General features: G+C 30.8%; 1 long non-coding RNA gene across 1 annotated transcript; it reads left to right on the forward strand.

Annotated features, from left to right (window-relative positions):
- The first annotated feature begins 20,868 nt into the window (after positions 1-20,868).
- LOC111614145 lies at positions 20,869-23,353 on the forward strand. Its single transcript, XR_002754882.1, has 3 exons — positions 20,869-21,012; positions 21,743-21,792; positions 22,705-23,353. It is a non-coding gene; the product is annotated as an uncharacterized LOC111614145 (long non-coding RNA).
- The last annotated feature ends 2,890 nt before the right edge of the window (positions 23,354-26,243 follow it).

A 26,243-nucleotide genomic window follows, 5' to 3' on the forward strand; every position in this document is an offset into this window, starting at 1 on the left:
GGAAATTCTACACAATTGATAAACCTTTATTAACTGTGTAATAGTTAATAATTCTAAGTTGTGATAAAGTTGCCGATTGTTACGATAATCAATGACTCAATATAGAAATAAATTGATAAATATTTTATTATTTAGAGCTATAAAATTACCATATTTATATATGTATTATATATAGGCTATATATTTCAAATTGTGTATATATATATATATATATATAGATACACATTAAATTTCAAAATAATTTATATTATACTCTATACCTGTAAATGTAATCTGTAAATATCTGTTACTTGATAAAGAATAATGAAACACTAGTGTGGAAATTATATTTCTCTCGCACAAATTAACTAAACGGAGCACTTCCTGGTATAAAAGCATTTTAATTATTCTAAATTTTAAAAATATTCTGCTAATTTTCTTGTAAAGTTATGCAATAGAATAAATACTCAAGCTTTAGTAACATTAGCCGAGCGAATAAAACTACAAAACAGTAGTCGCGGGTTCATACCTGATCAAGGAGCAGGTGGAGTTCACGTGGAGTTTTCCGAATTTTCTTCTATTGTCTAACAAGTAAATACTAACTAACCAGTTTCTCGAAGAAAGTCCTTTCAGGAGACACTCCTCCTGGCGGACGCACAAGTGTTGCGTCGTCATAAAACATAAATACAATCCTAAAAGTTGTTTAGGAATTTCAGAACTTGAAATCGATATTTCCGGATTAATTACACTAAATTACATTCACTAGCAGTTATCACCATTTTACCATATAAATAATTATAGATAAACTACCCTACCAACGATTTTTCTGAATAACGAAAAAACAGCGACGTGCCGTGACATTTGATGATAGGAAAGCTGTGTTTCTGGAAGAAGCCGACATCCAGGGGTTATCAGTCAATCGCGCGTCAGTGATGGTCTAGGGTCCGTTCCTATCGTTTATTCGATAAGCCAGTAAAAACCGTAGACTTCTCTAAATGCATTTTTAATATCGCCATTACATTCCGAATCGCTAGCCACGATATAAGGGCTACAATTAAAAATAAAATAATAAAAACTTACTCGGTGAAATAAAATATGTGATGGATGTACCGGTACATACAAAATATTCTTCAATTATATAATATACTTTTAAAGAAAATTATAGTTAAATATAGCTTTGCAAAGAAACGTACATAAAAACATGAAATATCCTTTACTTTTTAAATATTAAAACCGGCTAAACCGGGCTAAACCGGGTGAGGTTGGTGCTACGTAAAGCGCGTGCTCGAATTTGGCTTTTTGGAATCTGACAATAAAGAGATTCCACTCCGCCACTAATATTCGAATATACAATAGCAATCTTTTTTTTTCACGTGCAGTATAGAAATTTGTAATAAGATACGTAATGCGGTTATAATAAAATATTGTGCGATTATTTNACCCGCAGTATAGAAATTTGTAATAAGATACGTAATGCGGTTATAATAAAATATTGCGCGATTATTTTCGTATAATTCAAATTAATATGTATTTATTTTTTAGATAATACAAGGGAAGCGGCGCTTCCACCGCTTCTAATGACGGCACGCCACTGCGAAAAAAATATAAAACTTCAATAGAAAAACGGATTTATGACATATGTTACCTCATTGCCTTTATCCGTTTTATTTGTTGCCTAAACAGTAGCTTTGTTCATTCTAACAATAAAATTTGGATAAACGAGCAACTAGAAAGTGCTAAAAGTAAGTAAATGTTAATATATTTATAATTATTCATCTTCGATTTACTAAAATTATTTCTCTTTCTTTCTAAACTTTTGACTTTCTATTAGAAAAATCGATGCATTGTTAAATTGTTAAATTATTCTTTTTTTTTGCGCCCTTCGAAGAATCGAATGTTTCTTTTAAATTTTATATTGCCCTTTTATAGTCCGATGAGAGCTCTAAACTGACATATCAACGAAAGTTAATGAAGACTCAATTAGGACATTAACACAAACTTAAACAAATATACCCTGAAATTGGCTCTGTTACTGTAAAAGTGCTCTGTCCATGCGTTATTTTTTCGCTCGGAGTGCCACAATTTCCGTAGTAATGAATTTTACAACTAAATTTCAGCAACGAGTTGAGTAACTTTCCCGGCAACAACACTTTACCTGTTTTTATATATAACAGATGTAACGTAAAAAGTCAGCATACAAAACCTTTCAAACAACTGTAACTGCGATGAACCGGTAAATCGATATATTTAAAAATTAATTAGAACTTGTTTCGAAATTTAAAATTAGTTTTTAAGTATCGCAATTTATTTTTAGAGATTTATTTTTTTTAAAATTCATGAAAATTACGATTAAGTGCTATTTTCATGAAGATTATAATTATTATATCTGAATTTTTATTACAGATTTACATTTGGCAGAAATATGGTAAGAAAAGGAAGAATATGATTATACAGATTGAAAACAGTGTAAAATCACCTATTGTTAGGTGAATAAGTTTAAAATAAATGAAATTTTGTGATGTTTTTGGAAGTTAGTTATATGCATATAGCCTACGTATAAAAGTACAATGAGTGTTATGTTAGGGGTGCATAAATTTCAAGTGGTTTTATAGATTTCTATCTGTTATTTAAGACTGAATAGCATTAATACAAAAATATGAGTCATTTAGGAAAAGATTAAGAAATTTGAAATTTGGCATGGAACTTGTATAGCCTATGTGACATCGATGCCGTTAAATTTTGGTGATTAAAGATCGAGAGGTGGGGAAATAGAGAGATCACGCGTCATATCTCGAGAAGGGTTGAATTTAATGAAAATTTTACTCGTTATTTGATGTTTACAAAATTTTTTAAAAAGTCGTTTCTACCTGCAAAATTAAACCATTTTTGCCTTTTTATAAAATCTATTTTTTAACATCATCTCGTAACACTTGGCGCCGAACACGACTTTTTCTTTTAGCTGGTGTCATAGTGTTTTTTAAAATTAAATTGTTTTTTAAATGGAGACTTTTATCAACTATTTTTAAGCTTGTATTTTTACTTAAATTTTATATATTTGTGTAATTAGAAGTTCTTACTCGAGTGCCGGAAAAGTCGAAGAAAAGGCTTTGCCAGCTTCTTTCTTTCTAAACAACAAACTAGACAAATTGTGGTGTCCGGAATTCTACTGTCACCTGAGATAATAGCGAACATTGCCAGAGGCAGCGACAAACAACTAGAAAATATCCAAGGTTTGGGTAGACGAGGGAAATAAAAAAAAACACAAAGAAATTGAAATATAATACATTCTTCGATATATAAAAAACTAAATGAACATCTCAAATATTAACTCCGTACATTTGACATGTGAAATATTAATGTAACAGCTCTGGTTGGGCTAATGCTCCGTTGCATTCTATGATGATCCATAACAGGATATAGTGGTGACACCAAGTAGCCTTTCTCTGTACGCCACAATATACTGCGTGTACTTTGTGTCCCTATGCAAACAATTGCACTTCTCGTGTTATGAGGAATCATCTCTAAAATAATGTCTTTTCTCCTGATATATCCTGTTGAACTGAGAATATGAAGTTCTGTTAAACACGGGATTGAATTTGGACTCGATATTAAATATAAATTACGGTGTTTTATAAGAAATTTCTTATAAAGTTATATAGTATACGTTACACACAAAATATTTTATTTACGAAAAAACCATAATTTGTTTTTTAATTAAACGTTTCATTCTCAATTATTTATATTGTAGAGAATCATAATGATAAGATGTAAGATATCTTGAGTTCCACGTATTGTGCAGTGTTCTCGACAGTAACTCTTTATCTTTTATCCCCTTTTTTCTGAAATACCATGATACCGAAAAGGAAAAGTTACAAATTAAATACTTGTCTTCTGGTGTTATAGTTTTTACATAAAAGGAAAAAGATGAACAGTAATGTCGAAAATTATATTGTCTTTAACACATCAGAGAGAATCTGCTGTAATTAATGAGAAATAAATTATTATGTCAGAATAAAAGATAATTGTAGAATTAGATGAAATTTTTCTATGTCGTCCGACACAAACTCTGTCCATGTCAAGATGGAGACTCGAGAAATTGTTAATCATATCCGTAATGGGTCAGGGACCCCTCCAACACTTTTGACCCTATTATGGGTTTTATTAAAGTGACCCTCATAGCGCCTTCAGGTAACAGTCAAAAATAAAAAACAACTACTATTTTTTTCAGTCTTTTTTTCACAATTAGTGGTTTTCCTCGCTATTGCGCTTCTATTTATTATTATACAGTAGTTTCCAGGTTTAGAATAAAATACAGTTATAACTATTTTACTTGGGCGTTTATTTTCTGCTAATTAAAATTATATTTATTTGCAGGTTTCTCGATATAACAGACATTTATCTCCTTCGAACCGCATATCCCACTATAGTCTGTTATATCGAGGGTGGAATGTATTTAGTATCACACATTCCTATTAAAACTTTGCTAATACTAATTTATACTGTAAAACCTGCTGGATTCGAATCCACGCCTTGAATATCATATTGAAATTTTGATTATATTTTTTATTCTAATTTAATTTCGATAAATGAATACAGTTTATATATATTCACCTGTTACAAGTTGCTTTTCTTCTTGACTTTCTCCTATAGTTTGAATCGCTGATTCGTAAGACGACAATTCCTCATTATACGGAGAAGGTTTATCTCTTTCAGTAATTTCAATGACAGTCATATTTTCTTGCGGAATTTCGAAATTAAATGCAGTAAGTGTCATATTAGAATTAACATCATCACATTGTCGTAGATTATAACTTTCTTGTATGCGACTATACATGATTACCTCGACTAAAGTAGCACTAAAACATAAGCCACTCCATATTACATCAATAAAGTTACAAATTTCATTAAAACAACCTTTCGATTTGAAGTTGAAACATCCAGCAAGAAAATAAATTGCTAAACAAAATAAAATTGGGATTGATATTGCTAAAAATGTCTTTAACGTAGACACCCATTTTGGAGTCATTAGCGAAATATCTTCATTCAAAACGCTACTTTCTTCAACCTGTAATAAGTTAAAATATATCTTTTCATTGTAAATTTTACTCAATATAACATATTAAATGCTTAAATGTAAAAACATAACTCTGAAAAGCATTCTAACGTGCTATTGTCTACATACTAATTACGATAAAAGTATGACAATAATTAAGAAGCATATAGCCAAATATCGAATAAACTAAACTTACCACAAGTTTTTCAACTGTTCAAGTTTTTGGGATTGAAAACTTTTAATATATATTTTTGAAACAGCAACTGGCAGGAGGAAATTCTACACAATTGATAAACCTTTATTAACTGTGTAATAGTTAATAATTTTAAGTTGTGATAAAGTTGCCGATTGTTACGATAATCAATGACTCAATATAGAAATAAATTGATAAATATTTTATTATTTAGAGCTATAAAATTACCATATTTATATATGTACTATATATAGGCTATATCTTTCAAATTGTGTATCTATATATATATATAGATACACATTAAATTTCAAAATAATTTATATTACACTTTAAACCTGTAAATGTAATCTGTAAATATCTGTTACTTGATAAAGAATAATGAAACACTAGTGTGAAAATTATATTTCTCTCGCACAAATTAACTAAACCGAGCACTTCCTGGTATAAAAGCATTTTAATTATTCTAAATTTTAAAAATATTTTGCTTATTTTCGTGTGAAGTTATGTAATAGAATAAACACTGAAGCCTTAGTTACATTAGTCGAGCGGATAAAACTACAAAATAGTACTTTTCTGAATAACGAAAAAAGTAAAAAACTTCGATAGGAAAACAGATTTATGACATATGTTACGTCATTGTCTTTATTTCTTACCTAAACAGTAGTTTTGTTCATTCTAACAATAAAATTTGAATAAACGGGCAACTAGAAAGTGCTAAAAGTAAGTAAATGTTAATATATTTATAATTATTCATCTTCGATTTACTAAAAGTATTTCTCTTTCTTTCTAAACTTTTGATTTTTTATTAGAAAAATCGATGCATTGTTATATTGTTAAATTATTTTGCTTTTGCGGTCTTCGAAGAATCGAATGTTATATATCATTTATGAAGTTTCTTTTAAGTTTTATATCGCCCTTTTGTAGTCCGATGAGGGCTCTAAACTAAGATATCATTGAAAATTAATGAGGACCCAATTAGGACATTAACACAAACTTAACCAAATATACCCAGAAATTGGCTCTGTTACTGTAAAAGAACTCTGTCCATACGTTATTTTTCCTCTCGGAGTGGCACAATTTCCGTAGTAATGAATTTTACAACTAAATTTCAGCAACGAGTTGAGTAACTTTCCCGGCAACAACACTTTTCCTGTTGTTATATATAACAGTTGTAACGTAAAAAGTCAGCTTACAAAACCTTTCAAACAACTGTAACTGCGATCAACCAGTAAACCGAATATTTAAAAAATAATTAAAATTTATTTCAAAATTTAAAATTAATTTTTAAGTATCGCAATTTATTTTTAGAGATTTATTTTATTAAAAAATTCATGAAAATTACGATTAAGTGATATTTTCATGAAGATTATAATTATTATTTCTGAATTTATATTACAGATTCACATTTGGCAGAAATATGGTAAGAAAAGAAAGAATTTGATTTTACAGATTGAAAACAGTGTAAAATCACCTATTGTTGAGTAAATAAGTTTAAAATAAATGAAATTTTGTGATGTTTGCGGAAGTTAGTTATATGCATATAGCCTACATATGAAAGTACAATGAGTGTTACGTTAGGGGTGCATAAATTTCAAGTGGTTTTATGCTGGGCTGTGGAGTCGGAGTCGGAGTCGGAGTTGGAGTCGGTAGATTTTTACGCGACTCCACAGCCCTGGTTTTATGGATTTCTATATGTTATTTAAAACTGAATGGCATTAATACACAAATATGAGTCATACACGAGAAGATTAAGAAATTTGAAATTTGGCATGGAACTTGTATAGCCTATGTGACATCGTTGCCGTTAAATTTTGGTTTAAAGATGGAGAGGTGGGGAAATAGAGAGGTCACGCGTCATATCTCGAGAAGGGTTGAATTTAATGAAAATTTTACTCGTTATTGGTGTTTACAATATATTTTAAAAAGTCGTTTCTACCCTCGAAATTAAGCCATTTTTGCCTTTTTACAATGTTTAATAGTATAAACTCTATTATTTAATATCATCTCGTAACAGATGGCGCGAACACGATTTTTACTTTAAGCTGGTGTTATAGTGTTTTTTAAAATTTAATTGTTTTTTAAATGGAGACTTTTATCAACTTTCTTTAAACTTCTATTTTTACTTAAATTTTATATATTTGTGTAATTAAAAGCTCTTACTCGAGTGCCGGGAAAGTCGAGGAAGAGGTTTTGCCAGCTTCTTTCTAAAAAATAAACTAGACTAATTGTGGTGTCCGGCATTCTTCTGTCATCTGAGATAATATCGGACAGTGCCTGAGGCAGCGACAAACAGCTAGAAAATATCCAAGGTTTGGGTAGACGAGAGAAATAAAAGAAATACAAAGAAATTTAAATATAATACATTCTTCGATTTATAAAAAACTAAATGAACATCTCAAATATTCAATCCCTACAATGTTAGGTTGCCATGATGAGGATCTGTTCCTGACTATGCCATCTTAAATCTGTAGACTACTATGAGAAAACCTGAGTAAATATACTCTAAAGTGAACCACGAGTCAATTCCCAACACTATAAAACTGTCCGTGATTGCCGAAGAAAGTAACCACGGTAGCCTCCAAATCGCCATGATTGATTCTAATGCTATATGGAAAGAGAAACATTCATAGGGCCTACATCAAAATGTAGATAAAGTGAATAAGTGAAGGAAAAACATTATTATCTACACTTGTAAATATTTCTATAAGCTCCAAATATATAAACATATGATAAACATACTGTAAATGTAAAATCTTTCAAAAACAGAGTTTTCAGCCGTACGAATCAGGAATGAAAATACGAGACCTGTGGGTCACGAGTAACGCAACACGGCGCAACCTATGCCATATTTCGTTACTCATGACGAAACGTGATGCAATATCACATTGCTGTCAACCTCTCAGTTTTTATACTATTGTGTCCGGCTTTTTCCGATGTCCGTGTTCCCAGTCTCCCTTACGATACAAAGAAAGTAGTGTAAAGCCTGGACTCCACATTACCGGAATCCGCGACGTAATCGTAAAACTGAAAGCCAAACTGACGAAACGTTCAGTTTTAAAACGTTCAGTTGGACAGAAACAAGACTGAAAGCAGAGTTAAAAATTATTTAACTTTTCCGTTTTCGTTCCGCGCTTCTGTCGTACTCCAACCAATAAAAACGCAAGGATTTGTGACGCGTATTCACGTGCATTTATCACGTGCAGTAGTTTGATTGTCGTAATGGCGGAAAGTGTAGCGAAAACGATGAGGAAACAAATAAATTTGGAATTCTTCATCGAAGAAGTTAAAAAAATAAACATGTCTGTACGACAAAAAAAGTAAATAAAGATTATTAACAATTTCATTGTTAATAAATGCAGAGAAAGCGTGGCAAAATCCGTAGCGTCGTCCATGTTTGACTCTACGACAATTACAGAACTGATCAACAGATGGCGCATTTCTAGTGGTGTCAACTTAAAACGAAAACATAACTGAAACGAAAACTCTATATGTTTCAGTTCTGTTTCTGAGTTTCTGTTTTCAGGTAATGTGGAGTCCAGGCTTAAGACGAGTTATACGAAAGTTTTAATCTAGTTCCAACAATTCTATGCTGGTTATACGCCTTAAAGAATGATAATGAAATTTATATCTTTTCAAATTAATGGTTTATAAATAAAACTTTCTACTGTAAATGAATAAATATTTAAAAATAAAGTACTGCATGGCATTATTTAACACGCAATGCAATAAAAATAAATACGTAAATTTTTCCCTGTTCGTACCTTACAAAATTGATATTATCTCTTGTAAATGCTGTTTAATCTTAGCAAAGACGGCTTTTTATTCCGCGGGACCTACGACAAAACATAAGTTTGGATTCTTTTCGAGACACCGAGATCCAAGCATTAATCGTACGCGTGGTCCTATGTGCAGATATAGGCCTACGGGAGATCCTGGAACACTATCGAATATATAGGATATTTTTACACACTAGAATATACAGGAGTTTGCATCAACGGAGATTTTATGACATAACTGTAATGGAGTAAGTTCTGATCATTTCCTAATCGTTGTTACTAGTTTATTGCAAAAGACATATTATTAAAAATAAAAATTATAAGCAGCAATATTGTTAAATTCAGCGATCAAGTTATCTTATTTTGTAATAAAATATTCTAAACTTATCTACTTTACTCCATTGAAATATTCTTATGTTTAAACTATAAATCTATAGATTTTAGTACCAATTATACAAATTACTTGTGTATTTATGCAAATCAATAGTCTACTACAAAAATTAAAGAGTTATCAATTGATAATGTAGCGATGAGACTGAATTTTACTCTGATTCACGCAATCAAGTGTCTTTAATTTTAATTATTTGTTTGTTTTTGAGGTTTTTATGGTAATTACTTGGAATTTTAGTCCTTTTTTTGGTTAAAATAGAAAAATACATGACAAATTTATATTACAAAGCATATTATAAGCGTATATAGGAGCCAGGTTTTAAAAATAAACTGAACGAACTACGGATTAAGTCCGTGTACAAATTTTTTAGCCTCAATAGTGTTTGCTGGTGTCGTCGATAGGAAAATTTCGTATAGATTTGTGTGAAATATTTGTTAGAAAATGAATCTAGAGGACTTATAAAAATATATTTATGGTTAAATATATTTTTATAAGTCCTCTAGATTCATTTTCTAATATATTTTTTTATAAGGAAAGCCTGCTTTCAGTAAATACACCTCTGAAAGGCCTCACACATTTGAATTCATTGTTTATTTGGTAAAGGTAGGAGACGTATTATATATTCTAGTTTAGCGTCTAAATTCGGCTCCGGTAATTACTCTGGCTGCGTAACATCGTTACTCTTTATGTAACGTAAAATATTAGGCTAATTTCATGATACGAATCGAATTATTCTGAAAGAACCTTTTCTGATTTTCTGACGAATACTCACTTATTTAATAAAATTATTATTTGAAAAAGTTGCAATTAACGGAAACGATAGAGGAATTACCTCCTGTACATTTCGTCACGACACACTCGATTAGTTAATTTGAAATAATTTCATAACTTTAAGTAGAATTCCTTCAGTTCGCTATAACAGAAGGTCGAGCATAACTTAATGAACGTAACGTAAGTAAATTATATTTTTATACACTTATTTATTTAAAAGTAATTTACTTTAAATTATAGTCTACATATGTACGCACAGTTTCGGTAAAATTTCGTTGACATTTAAATACAATTTAAGGATAGTTATGTAAGGTAATTTAAGAACATTACACAAAAATCCTTAAAATATGTAGCCTATATTCCTACGTATAAGGATTATATATATGTAAATATTTTATGTAAGTTCGAGGAGGAAATGTCTTTAACTATATGAAGTTCCTTTGTGTCGTCCTACTGTATTCGAGGTCTTTCACGTGGTCCGTTCTTTCTGACTTCCCAGAAGCTTCTGACCTTATTTTCTATTGTTCCACGTCACTCCTTTTGTTTCAAGCGCCTCCGGCTTTGGAGGGCCAATCACACCTTTACATCCCCCCGCTTTGTAGATCTAAGATTGGGTTGTTGTATAAACGTAACTTGGATATATGGACGACGTCTGACGGTTTTCCCCTTTTTCCCCATTCTATTTCATATAGTANTTCCGAATTAAATTCTTCCGTCCTACTATATTCGAGGTCTTTCACGTGGTCCGTTCTTTCTGACTTCCCAGAAGCTTCTGACCTTATTTTCTATTGTTCCACGTCACTCCTTTTGTTTCAAGCGCCTCCGGCTTTGGAGGGCCAATCACACCTTTACATATATATAATAATTGTATAAAATATATTGTTAAAATATATTTGCAAATCTATAGCCTAAATTCAGAATTGCAAGCTTTGTAATGGGCTCCCACGGCCTGATTTTCTAAAGGCTTAACTCACTAAGAGTTACATTTAAAGTAATTAATGAGTTAAGTTGAAGCGCAACTAAAGAAGCTAATTAATTAGTGTAATTACTACAAGCGCAGAAAGACAATTTAAAAATATTTTTACTAAAATATACATTTATTATAGGTTATTTTCGTACGGTCAATGAATATATCAGTTTGTAGACACGCAGATAAACTATAAATTGCTGTATAATTTTATATTTTCAAGACGAATAAGTTACTTTATATCATGAATATGCTGATGAGTCATTGCTTTTATTTAAATTTAAATCGAATAATTTACTTTATAATAGTAAAATATTTATTTAATTTTAATTAAACTTTCTCACACATCTTACTTATGACATGCTAATTGTTCACCATCGTTTATCGTATAATTAATTCATAAATTAAATTTTGCAATTGATCTAATTGGTGTAATACAGTAATTTAGATATAAATCACTCGAAAAGTATGCAAGAAATTTTGATTTCAAGTTGCTTAGATTATGATAAAACATATTTATAAAACTGTATGTAGTCATACTTAGGTCAATGAATGATGAGAAGTTACAAAATCTATAAAAATTCCTGTACAAATTATTAAACTTTTATTGTAATTTAATAGTATTTTAGAAAGTTAATAATAGTTAATAATTAATCATAAATTAAATTGAAACTGTAACGTTTAATCCTGTACTTCCTACAGGATCTGTTCTAAATTTTCAAGCAGTAGAGCGATTAGAGAAAGGAAAAGGAAGTAAGATCCCTTTACCTTTGTAAATACGTAAATAAATCAAATACAGTAAAAAACTTGTCCAAAACGAAACCTGAGTAAAACGGAAACTTACCTAAACGAGAAAAGTTCTTCCGAACAGAGCTATTTTCTATGTAAAAAGCAGTGATTTCAGAACAGAAATCTGTGAAACCGGAAAATATATTAGCCTATCTCCTGTCTCTAAAGGACGCCTGCCGACTTACCAACGCACTCCCCACTCGATTTGCCCTCCTAGCCATCCAACGACCCCGAGATCGGGACTTACCGACCCGTGCAGAGTAAGTGGTCATTTGGGAATTTACCCCTGACCCACTGCTTATCTCACACAAGTGCTGTATGTTACCTGTCTCAGTAATGATATACCACACCTATTTTGTGCTATATCGTCACAGTAATTAATTAAATATAATATAAATTTTTAAAAATTATATGCTTTCGTGTAAGGATTATATTTAGTTTAGTATTATCTTGTTATATATTTTTTCAATATATGGCGCTACATATAAAGCCAACAATTTAGATGAAGTTAGAAATTAATTGATTTACAGAAATTCAATAGATATTTTGGACGGTGTACAACAACACCTAAGTTAGAAGTATTAACTGCCGAGTTTCGTAACTATTGGTCGAATGGCCTAGGAATGTATAGCGAACAAACAAACAAACATCCTTATTGAGATATATATATATATACAGTAGGGCATTTACTTGTGTTATTTTAGCTTAAATTGTAATTTTTTAGAACTAAAACGAACATTTTTGTAACGGATTAATTCACTTTACATTATTTCTTATGGGAAAAATTGCTTTGGAACTTGAACTTTTCTTACTTGGAACTTTCTTGGAACTTTTCTTACAGGACTTGAAAGTCCTGTAAGAAAAAATTGAATTCGAGTTTGTATAAAGTTTCAAATTTTTTACTAGCATATTTTAAGTGAGTTTATATTAAATTTAATGTGAATTTACTATGGTATCATACCGTCTACCGTAATAAATTCACATTAAATTTACTATTATCTTCTATTACTATCAATAGCTACGTNAATTGAATTCGAGTTTGTATAAAGTTTCAAATTTTTTACTAGCATATTTTAAGTGAGTTTATATTAAATTTAATGTGAATTTACTATGGTATCATACCGTCTACCGTAATAAATTCACATTAAATTTACTATCATCTTCTATTACTATCAATAGCTACGTCATATAAATTTATCATACAATATCACATTAATATAATAATTAGTATATTGATAGATATGGCATACATGATATATTATACTATGTATGCAACTACAGTATATTTTCATTTATTTTAGGTTTATAATTATGCCAATAAAATCCGAAATTCATTCTGATGCCTGCAGAAACTTCCGCTTCACTGAAGAAATTATCATGTTTTACAGTATCGATTGCAGTTTTTATAGCATTTCCTCTTCTGTTGATAGGAATTTTGCTACGATCTTCTTCAAATGAACGATTCATCTCATACGGTCTCATAATAGCTTTCGCTGGTTTTGTGTCACTGATGATTTCTATGATTTTAGCCTGTGTATATGTGTATTACAAAAGAGTTTGCGTTAATCAGCGGTGCAATGTAACATCTGATGCGACAGTTCCCGAACCTCCTCCCGATTACGAGGAACCGCCATCGTACGAATCGCTAATTTCAATGCCAAAAAAGTCAATTAACACTCACTCGACAGCAAAACTTAAGACTTAACATTATTCTAGCTCTTGTCGTATATATTATTTCATACATTCATCTGAATAATAAAAGACCATTTGCAAGAAAATGTAAATGTTGTAAAATAGAAAAATCTTAATTATTAATTATTTAGGCTATTTCGTAATAAAATATCATATTTATAAATGTTATGTATATAATTTGTAATTTATTTCCTAAATCACTCATTACTAAATAATGTATAAAATATAGACTTTTAACACTATAAAACAATAAATTTTCTCGAAAAACTTCATTCAACGTGTAAATTCCAATACACAAACTGTGTCGAACTCGGCGTAAGAAATTATCATCTATAATCTTTACCAGGTTAACAGAGTTCATTGTTTCAGGTTAACATGTTCGTTAGTCCGCATACGTGAAGGAAAATAGTTTCGTGTTCATTAAGAAAATAATTTACATAGAAAATATTACAGAAGAACTTTGTGAAATAAACGATTCTCCCGATTTATCACATAGGAATTAACTTTACGTCATGTTTAGAAACTGTTTCGACAATTTATAGCATTTCATTTCGTGTGGTTTCGCTATTGTTATCGGTAATGAGAGATATTACAGCGCTAGCTCTGAGAATCTGCAACAAATTCGTGACTGGTTAGTTGGTTTTGGATACAGCAGTTTTCACTTTTTACCTGTTATGGCAATGAAAGCAGCCACAAATAGTTTATCACAATTTTCATACGTGATCTCTTACTAATCTAAAGACTTAATTGATGTAGTATTTAGGTACAGTGCTTACTTAATTGCCTGGTTTGGTAAATATTAGTTAGGTATTCACTTAATAAAAACTTAAGTAAATACCTACTAAATATTTTAATTAAATAAGCTCCTCAAATCTCCAAAAATAAAAGGAATCTATTTATCTGTTAAATAACTACTAGCATGAGGAATTATAAAGAAAATCATGTAAAACTAATCCTGCATATTAATACAGTTTGTTAATTACTGTTAATTAGGTATGGGGCCTACTATATAACAAAGAAATACAAGCGTTATGCTCAAATTAAAATGCCTTTGGCAATTTTAGGTCGGTAGGAATGACACCGTTGTCTGTTTTCAAGATTTGATACATAAATTGCAGTGATCAAAGTAAATAATAATGTGGAATTTATTTAAAAATTATTCGACCCGCTTCACATGTTTACGTTTAACGTCACTTAACGTGATTATAAAACATGCAAAAGAATTGCTTGAATAAAAGTAACATTGCTTTGTAAAAACCTGGAAGTAGATTTGTAAATTACTGAAATTTTAAAAAGTAATAACGAAAATAGAAATGAACCTAAAGCACTGTAATGTCTTTTTCAAAGTGTACTTTTTTTTTCTATACAGTAGGGCATATAACAGCTACAGCTGTAACTGAGTAACTTTCTTTTATTCAATTGCTGGGCAAACAACCATCGACTTCTTTGCAGGGTTGGCATGATTTTAAAAAAACGTTTTATTAAAACGTGTTTTAAAACATATTTTTTTATAACAAACGTTTTAAAACATTTAAAACTTGTTTTTTTAAACGAAACATTTGATAGTAAAATAGAAAAAAGCAGTAAAACTTCAGCTTAAGACTCAAGAGTGTACAGAATGTTTTATTTAATATAAAATATAGCATTTTTAAATGTTTTTTTATGGAATGACATTTTTAAAATTCACGTGTACAAACACCAAAACAGGATTGACAGCAGTGGCTTCTTCAGCTTGAAAAATTTCTTTGTTTTTTATAAATGTACAACTCTCATTAGTGTTTGTTTAGGTGTTTGAAAGCTTTAACAAACCTTGCTGCCTTTTCCTGTTCAAGTTGATTTCTAAGTTTTAAATGAACAAGTCTACGGATAGAGAAAATTCTCTCAGTTCCCGCTGAAGAAGCCATTGCTGTCTGCAGCCGTGTAACTAATTTTAAAAGAGGTTCATCAACGTAGTGACTGCCACCGTGTAAGAGGTGTGATATTAGTACAGACTCTGCAAACATGTGTAGCAGAAATGGGTTTTTGCCAAGTATTTTAAAATTGAAGGCATGGCGTCTGGGTAGTAATCGTGGAACACAGTTGGTGCATCATCCTTCATACTGTCTGCGAGCTTTGCGTCCTGGTATCTTTGGTCCAGAAGATTTGCTAAAAGGCGATAGCCCTACTATCTGTGATAGCCATATCAAATCTATCTTTGACTGCTTGCGTGACTGCAGTAATTCCAAGTTGTTGCGAGTCATTTCGAACACTATAAAAGTAATAATATCATTAGATGTATAAAATTAATGAATTTAATGAACACAATTTTGAAATTACATTAATTTCAAAAAACAATTCTGGCCAATGTAACTTACCCTAATCATAATTCAATTTCTTCACTGATTGTGCAATCATTTCTTCGCATTTTATCTAATGTAACAGTAATGGTATTTAAACGTATCGACAAATCTTCAGCATCACGTTAATTCCAAGGTTTTGGACTTAGCCTGTATAACCTTGTCAATTACGAGCCAGTTTCCGTCTCAAACCTGTTAAAATAAGATTTGTAACGATTTTTAGCATTAAACACTTCATACTTATCATTCAATACTCATTGAGTACACGAATAGAGTTAACTAGCATTAGAGTAAACAGTCAATTTATATAATAAAATAATCTTGTTTTATGTTATCATTATTACTACAAGTTTATTATTACTATAAGAAATAACATTTCAACACATATGCATTATGTTACTCTGTTAACGGGAGTGACACTAATGTAAAACACTAGAAAGAAAAACGGAAACGTGGGAGAGGGCTCTATTGATCATACTACTCTCTTATTCCGTACTATGTTAAGTGGACTCGTCTTTAAAACTAAAATTCTGAAGTTCTAATTAATTTGAAGTAAAAATAAGAAATTCTCAAACGTGCGATTGTCTTTACATTTTTATAGAAAATCAATCTGTAAAATCTTATCATAGAATTCCATTTTTACAAGACTTGAACCCACGACTTCCAGTTGTATCGGTTTAACACTGTAAGAGCGTTACCAGTGCTCCACCAAGCCTGACAACAAAAATCTTTTGTTTTCGTACATAACTATATGGGATTTGCCATTTGTAAAATGAAGAATCTGATTTAGGCTACTTATAGTTAATATATTTGCCGAGGAGTGTGTATTGGGTTCGAAAATGAAATCATTCCTTATCTAAGCATTTGAAGTAATAAATTTCTTATAACGTACACAAATCTCAACGTATATTATTCCGTAACGGAAACATCGTCGTAACATTTCACACGTTTTTAAATATTATTTTGTTTCAATTAAAATAAACTTTAAGTTAAAAATTATTCATAGACTATATTTTAAGGGCTTCTCGGTGTAATAATACTCCTGTCGTCTGTCGCACGCTTTAATATTTCTTTGCTTTTAACATTTTTAAACGATTAATAAGTCAAAATTATTTTAAAATTTACTTCTAGTTGTTTTCGGTTAGTGTTTTCCTATTTATGAATATTACAGGAAATGACGCGTTATTCTGTAGTGTAAAAGATCTGCTTAGTCACCCGTTTGTCTCTGTGCCGTATGACAAAGCACGCGCAGCACGTATTGTCAATCTTTCTATCGAGGTCAAATAACGTCGCAGTCAAAAAGCGGTATGAAGATTATGGATAGGTTTAACTAAAGTTCTATGTTAAGTCCGACGCAAAATAGTCGATGTGGCAGAATGGTCGGATGAGACATAGAAGTAAATTCATCCGATCGTCTGTGGGGTTGCCTACTGAGGTGGAATTATCAACACATAACAACCGGGCATTTAGTCTCGAGTTTTTCGTGTTGTACTCGAACTGACGTCATTGAAGTCACTTCTGTTACTATAACACATATAATTGGTAGTCTGGAGTTAAACCCATCCAGTGAACTCGAAAGGCGACCGGAAATATAGCATACTCACTTGGTTACGTATATCATTAAGCACGATGGAATTATTTACAATGCATCTGGGTTTGCGACTATAATGGTTCGACCAATCAACTTAATTGTAACAACTTGTAAACAAATCAACGTGAATAGTTTCGATTAGTTTTGTCTTATAGCATTATAGTACGCAAAAACAAAATGGAAACCTGCAGTGTTTTATTTAAAAAAGAAATATTAGTAACATAGTGTCTATGCTCTTAGCAATTTATACATATAATTTACTATCTTTTTAATTTTATTTTTCAATGAGTTAGATACTTCTTTTTATTTTTTGGAGAAACTTGCTATATAGTTTTATCAATTATGAATTAAAATTATTTTATTAGTGCTGACTTGACATGAAAAGAAATGCAAAAGAGAAGGCATCAAGAATACAAAAGACAGTAGAGAAAAAACTGAAAATGGTAGACAATAAAACAAAATTATCTACTTCACAAGAAAGAATTCTTTTTGTAATGGCAGATACAGTGGTTTTAATGCAACAAACTTCTGTTGAATCTGAAGTTGAATCAGAAAGAATCAGAATTCAAACATATCGCAGACTGAGGTGAATGATAGTCTTTAAATTAAAAATGAATAAAGACAAATAAACGTCTTTTAAAAATGTTATGCTTCACTATTTTTCTCTACAGAAATTTCAAAAACTTAGTACAGTAGAGTCTCGAAAACTCGGCACTCGCTAACCCGGCACTCCGGATAACTCGCCCACACCCTGGCAGGGAAAAAAAACCCTTAGTTAATTAATTTTCATTATAGACAGCTTTATGCCTCATAAAGTATTTTTCTGAGGTCCGTCTTATCAGGTAAATTACTGTACACAGTGTATTCATTAATTTTCATTTTCATGTAGTAAAGGCTCTATGCCTTCATAAAGGACGTACTTTTCCTTTGTTTAAGGGTATTTGGGCAGTTTATTCTCTGTTATATTCTCAAGTAAACAATACATACAAGTACAGTACAGTATTTTCTGAGGAAACACTCGTACTTATTTTTTTTAACCCCATTCCCGATAACCCGGCATTTTCACAAACTCGGCCACCCTTCGGTCCACATTAGGCCGAGTTTTCGAGACTCTACTGTATTATTTACTAATGTCCATTCTATCAGTACGACTACTACTACCCCCGTTCATATTTTTAAAATGTAATCATAATTTATTATTATTATGGAAAGAATGTACAGCGCAGCCAGAAATTCAAAATAACACGGTGACAGGAATAAATTATATTTCTGATTCTAAAAAGGTGTTAGTACGCATCAAAGTAAATAATCTCGTATACAAAGAAATTATAAAACAAAATTTTTTATGGTTTTTAAAATGTTTACAATTTATCTAACAGACAGTAATGCGATTTCACTAACAGAAGATACAGGCTTATCAAAGGAAGTGAGCGAGAGTAAGTAAAGTTTTAAAATATATTCAAATTTACTTAAAAATAGATCTTTATAAATCTTCCTTAGAATAGTGATCCCTTGCTCAAAAATTGTCGCCGACACGGTAGTCGTTTAAGCGAACTTCTCTACTACATGAATTAGTGATTTTGCCCATAGAACAAAATAAGAAAATAAAACTACAGGAAGGTGACAGTACCTTCATTAGAATAGGCCAGTTTTTAACTTATGACTTTAAACACGAGAAATGATTCCTCAAGTACACAATGATGTGCTTAACCCGCTCGTTAACATCTTTAATATTGATATATTGAGTCAGTTAGTTTAAAATATGATCAGAGCCGTAAGTGACAATATCTAAATTTTCTATCATTGCTAATGTTTCTCTCATTTTTTTCATATTGCTTGCATTGTCACTTACCAGACATTTTACTTTACAGCGTTTTGATTGCATTTTTTACTGCTGCAGTTGCAATAATCTTTAAGTAGTTTGATGCGTGACTTTCTGCGCTTGTATCAACCGAGTCAAATCAAATAAACTGTTCCATTAGGATCAGTCACACACACACACAAATCACTGGTACATAATTGATATTATTCCACCAATCCATACAGATTGTAATATCCTTTAACGTATCAGCTGATTCATTCTCAATGGAATTGTATAGTGTCCAGCAAGGGTCCCCCAACTTTCTTTCTCTGTGGATAGTCATTTCCAGGTCGCAACATCTGACAAAATTTTATAAATTCGGGGTGTTCTTCATGAGTAAATACTGAATTAATGGCATATATAAATTCTCCGTTTTGGACGTAGAATTGCGTTTTTTGATTAGTTGAAATTTTTAGAATAAGCGAATCAATGCGTTGGAATTTCACTTTGCTTTGTGACGCAGTGCCATTACCACTAGTGGAGCCAGAACTGGTGGAGAAGTGCTTTTCTCTGGTCTCAGACTCAGGCACTTGACTCGTTGATTCCTGCCAATCTAAATACAAGTCATAAATATAGAAACAATAAATTAATTACTAATTACGAGTAAATTTTTATAATTACTACTATATGCAGATGTGTGAAAATTATTAGACTCGAGTATATTTTTATTCGTGTCTCTAAATATTTTGATCGCTGTTTTCTGGTTATCCTTATATTTTTTAGGCTTGCCTGGTTTAAAAGAGGATCCAATTAACAAAATTCATAACGCAATGCAGGGTCATATTAAACAAAATGGTTTTGGTTAACATGATTTTCCATTGTGTTGTGAATTTTGTACACGAGAGACAGACTTTTGGCCCACCCCTATCTGCAATGAAATTTCACGTTGATCGTTTTCAGTTTCCTTCAAAAATACTTCAATCCTTGCTATTTTCCGAAATTTGGAAGTTAAGAGGTTTTCCCATATTATCAGAACTGTTTTAATTGACAGAAATAGTAATAAAACACAATCTTTACCAATATTTTTAGCTTTATCATGGATTTGATCGAACACGTGACACGAACTGGAAATAACAATGATTTGCAAAAATTACAAAATATATATTACCTGATTTAAATAAACCTGCAATTTACTGCAAGAACCAGTGCAATATAAAATTATACACTTTAGGATAAGAACAAAAAGTAATACACTTATTGCTTGATACACACTTCTGTATGATCACAGTTCACAATGATTACGACGTAGCCTATCTGTTTTAATGTTTAGTTTCCTGTTGTCATTTTTTTTAATTATTTAATTCATTTTTTGTTATTTTCAACACCGGAATGCTCTGACACTTTATCCCGGACGATGCATTCATAGAATAATTTCGTTAGATATCAAATACTGTAATCGAAATATGCACTCTCAAGTATATTGTGACGAAATAACAGGTTTTAACACATTCAATTTCACTAAATTGAATGTGTTAAAACCTGACCTGTTAAAACCTAAATTCAATTTAGTGCATCGCGTAGATCAACGGATGTTCTGTCGATGACTGTACACTGAGAGTTTATTTAAGAGATTTTCGTACAATGTATAATTTTGAAGATTGAGTAAAAGCAACGTAAGTAAACTTTTTTTGTATTATTATATGTAAAAGTAAAATCTAGTCGACAAATCTTCTTAGTATTTTTTCCTATAATTTTAATAATTAGAATGTACTTCAAAAATGTTAATACTAATTACGAAGTAACTTCTTATGGTAGATTTTTATTGAAATGTTGCACTCTGCGCAGTTCCGCATCAGTGCAGAGTCTACAAGTGGGCAAAACCAGCGATCACTAGTTGTTAAGTTGGTAGCGGGTTAATGCCTCTGCAACTGTTTTCCGGAATTTTTCTTTCTCTAATATCTAAACAGGGCCAGTTTCCTCATAGAAAAACCTTTTGAGAGGCACCATTCAGAAGGACTGTCGAGGCGATCTGCTAAGAGGGCAGATTGTCCAAGTGTTACATTGGCTTATTTCATCAATTGCATTACGTACAAGAAATCACGAATCAATTGTGGAATTCCCTAAATTTACGACTCTAATACACCTATCGCTTGCTCACCGCCATGTAAGATAAAGAACTCTTATGGAGCTCCCTATACATGACTTAATATAATTTTAATGCATTAAATTTTATTTATTATACTAAACGAATAAAATAAAATACTGTACATTGTATTTATTTTTAAATTTTTCTAATTAAATGTTCGTTTAAAATTACTTATTTTTATATTTATCTATAAATTGTTATTTATTTCAAATTTTTATTTATATATTGATATAATATAATTTTATTTTTTATCTCAGAAAATTTGAAAATGCCACAAGGTATATGAAAAGGAACTATTGTGATGAAGGTACGCACATAAATTCATTTTTGGAAATCAATTGTGATTGGAGATAATTCTATTTTGGTGTGTTTCTAATATACAGTAGAGTCTCAATTACTCAAGATGATGTGAATGGAGGGGCACTTTATATAATCAAAATTGGAATATTTGGTATCTAATGATCATAAATACAATAATGTTATAAAAGCAATGTTTCGTGGTAATTTCAAAAAATGTTCTTTAATCCTTTTCAAAATTTGCATTGTTATGAGATGTTACCGAAGTAAATTCTTTTAAAACTTCAGATTTAAAGCCGTTTTTGAGTATCGCGCATTTTCTGACTAAGGCTCGTGAACCGAACATCGTTTTTATGTTGTTTTACACATTTTACTAAGTTCTGTATTCCTTCCGGTGCCTTACATTTTCTGCTAAATTCCGTACGCTTTCTGTTGTTCCGCATATTGGTGGCCGAGTAGATAAAACAATTGAGCGCTTGTGGCTGGTACCGGGTTCGCGCCTTTCCCTGGGTTGGCCGCGAGTTACTCGTTTTCTTCACGTGTTAAATTTAGTTAATCGAGAAGCTACTTTAATTTGTTTGTTTTATGAATTTATAAATTTCTTGTTTTTCAACGCAGAAAAAATACGAAGAATCAAACAGTAAATAAAATTAAAATATATAATAAATATATTAAGATATTTTAGTTATTTCATTACTTTTATGAAATTATTAGAACTTTATAATTAGCACTAAATATCAAATATCATATGAGAATACAAAATCGTTCTTCAATATATGTTTATTAATGCTTACTTTGTATGATTAAGTGAAAAAATGATTTATATTATTTAATTATTATTATTAAAATATATATCCTTTAGTGTTAAATTTTAATATTTATTTATTATTATTTTTTATTTCAGTATTATTTTTTATTTCAGATATGAGAAATTGCACATCATTTTGAGCATGTCAACTTCTTTAGCGTGTTGTTACATAATATGTATGGCATTATTTTATGGCTGTGTTCTTCTACTTGTTTCGGGTCTGTTTATGCTAACTAAAAAGATAATATTTGCTAATGAAGAGAAAAATTTCCCTCCCTTTGCTGATATATTGATTTTGTTCTTCTCTTCTGTAATTGTAGTCACCGTATTTATTGTCTTCATAAAAATCTCTGAACGGTGTAACAGCGTTTCCGATAGGAGAAATTCTCAAGGAACACTACATAATTCAGGCTCATCGTCGGAGCTCGTTGCTCTTGAATTTAATTTGCTTGAAAATAATAAACCCCCTCCGTACGAGGACCCACCCTCTTACGCTACAGTAGCTTTCGATGAGTTAAAACACGAGCAAGATGAAAAATGTGACAGACAAAATGTCGCTGGTGACTGTAGTAACTACATTTGATGTATTGCATTTAAATGGAATGATAATTATTATTATATATTATCAAACCTTTTTCTCAATATGTATAAGTTAATTAAAATTGGTTCATATTCAAAAGATTTTCATGTAAACCAACTTCGAGCATCGACATCTGAAGAAGTATTGCGTTCTCCAGCGCAATAACACGTTTTATTTCAGGAAATGTATTATTGATTTGTTTCGCATTATTCGGAAGTAATATGAATGCAATAAAAAATATGAAAAGTAAATTGCAATAAATGATAAGTTGTTTATGGATATCAACTTTTAAAATGTACAAGTATTTGTATCAAAATACCGTGTCGAAATCAAAAAGCTTTCTCTTTTGTTAAGAGTGTACTGAGAGTTTTATAACATTGAAAGAGTTAAGTTAATTGATTTGAAAAGCGTGAAATTAGCTTTAGATTCTCATCATTGCCAATAAACAACTTGTAATCGGTACAGGAATCTTTTAAGGATAAAGTCGAAATTTTTTTTGTAATTTTTGTTGCAGTAATAATACGAGTACTTGCAGAAATCTAACTTCAAAATGAGTATATTCAGCAGCTATACAGTACACATCTTCCAACGTTCCTTCTACTTATTAAAACGGTCTTATAGCTCATTTTGCATTGTTCTGTCTCATCAAACTTTATACTTTTTCTGTTTATTAATTATTAAACTAATCGAATTATTAATTATTAATTGTTCTGCTTATTTAATTCTGTGGCTCTTCATTAGAGTACGAAAAGTGGCATAAGAATATTTTCAAATTGTCCGTCAGATCATTTCATCGTGACAAATCCAATTCTTGCGAAATGAGTAGGCTAAAATATTAAATAGTGTCGTTTAAGATATTCTTAAGATTATAAATAATACTTTAGAGAAAAGGTAAAAAAAATAAATTTATACACGCAACATCACTGTCAAGTTATAAACGTTTTACAATGTTGCGTGCGGTACTTTTCCAGCCACATCAAATAAACTGTCTTCGAAGGCAAAAAATCTACTTAATAAAATATCCTCCATAAAATAAGTATACAATGGAATTCGTACTGTTTATTAAACAGTAAGTTGACCCGAACGCTCGCTATTGAAAATACTGTATTTCGAAACACACTTTTCTATATTAAATTTTGGATTCAATCAAAATAATAGTGAAATTTTCATGTAAATAAGTTTTTCACATCTGTTTTTTGCTCGCAAAATTAAAGTTCTTATTTTTTCAAAACAATTTAATTCACTGTTATATTGGAAGAGAATGAAATGTAGATACTTTCATAAAATTCCCGATTACTTGTCAACCTTTCGATTCCTCGTAAGGATATTAGCGTATTAATTTTTATGAATACTTGGAATATTACGTCTTGCCGACGTTTCATCGAAGATTTCGTTGTTGATGAATTGTAAAGTTTAAAAATACATGAAATTTTGTGAACGTTTTTAACTCTTCCCGTCTTTCGATTAAACTGTGGAATAAAGTATTTGAACATTCGAAAATTATTATGATTTTTAAAATTTTAATGCCATGAAATATGCACGAAATGTAAAGTCAAAAATGTGGTAAAAGTGATTTTCATTTTAAAAAAATTATAAATGTTAATTAATAACAGATGAAATCCTCATTAAGTCCCACCCCACTGGAGATATAACACATGGCCCCTGTATCTTCTCACTCTCTATATATTTATTTACCAAAATTTAATAGCATCAGTACCTGTAATATGAAAATCTCCCTACAAAATTTTAGAAATTTTCGACAAAAAAAAGAGTACGCATTAAGCTTCAAGTGAGTGAACAAAATCGTTTCTCACCCCCACATTAACCTGCATTACATGGAAACTACAAACTTTTGCATTCCTCGACGTTTCCAGCTCTTCTCACTCCAAAAATGTACACGTATTGGAGGAGTTATTTTTTACCAATAGCCATATTTTCCCTGAGTTATATATAACAGCCAGGGAAAGTAACTATTGAAAGTAAAAGTTCCAATTTTATTTACTATAGCATCTCTTCGGAATGTTGAGTCCGGATAATTGTTTTTCATCCTCAGTCATGAGTAAGGAATGAGAAATCTATATACTGTACCAGTACATAAATCAGGATGTTTGTTCGTTTGTCTGTTGGCTATGCACATCTAGGCCATTCGACCAATTGCTACGAAACTCGCCAGTTACGTTTACATATTTCCAACTTAGATAACGTCGTGCAGTACATTTCATTCTAAAATATCGATTGGATTTTTATATATCAATTACTTTTTATTTTCATACGATTCGCTGTCTTTACACGTAGCGCTATCTATTAACAAAAATTTAACAAAATAATAAACTAAATATAATAAAATAAAAAACGTTATAATTTTTAAAAATATATCATCGGTGATAGATCGAGAAGAAATTCGGTGATAACATCGTAATCACCGAATTTCTGCGACAATGGTATAGCGCGAAACAGACGTGCCATTACATCATTACTATAACAGGTAGCACATAGCACTTGCCTGCGTGGAATAAAACCACTGAACACTGTTAGTTAGTTAGTCATGGGTTGGGGAATGGCCAACGGAATGATCAGGTGGGGTCCAGTTTCCCATGAAAATCTTTCCGAGATGCATTCTCCTCGGCACATGGTTTACTTGTAACGAAACTAATTCTAACGAGTGATTATTTATTGTTTATTTTTTAAAATAAAATATGTATTCAGAGTAATATGTAATTAATTTTCTTCTATTTATAGAAAATGAATGTATGAAATTATTGAAAATATATGAAAACTGTGTACAGTTATACCCCGAACTTACGCGATAGGTGGGACCGAGCGGTAACCCCGTAAGTCGAATTCGCGTAAGTCGGGGTATAATTTCGCATATAAATACATACAAATAATTTTTAATTTAGGCCGGAGACTAAAGAAAACAATAATTTAGAAAAAAATGTTTAATAAAATCTTAGATAATACATATGTATAACAAATTAGGCCTATATTATTTTACAATTTTTCACATTTACTTGATTATTACGCCATAATTTTAACATTGTTTCCATCTCAGCGATAATACTGTGACGTTTAC

This window comes from Centruroides sculpturatus, unplaced genomic scaffold, assembly GCF_000671375.1.
Source record: "Centruroides sculpturatus isolate CEXI.00-Female unplaced genomic scaffold, Cexi_2.0 scaffold1932, whole genome shotgun sequence".
Classification (NCBI taxonomy): Eukaryota; Metazoa; Arthropoda; class Arachnida; order Scorpiones; family Buthidae; genus Centruroides; species Centruroides sculpturatus.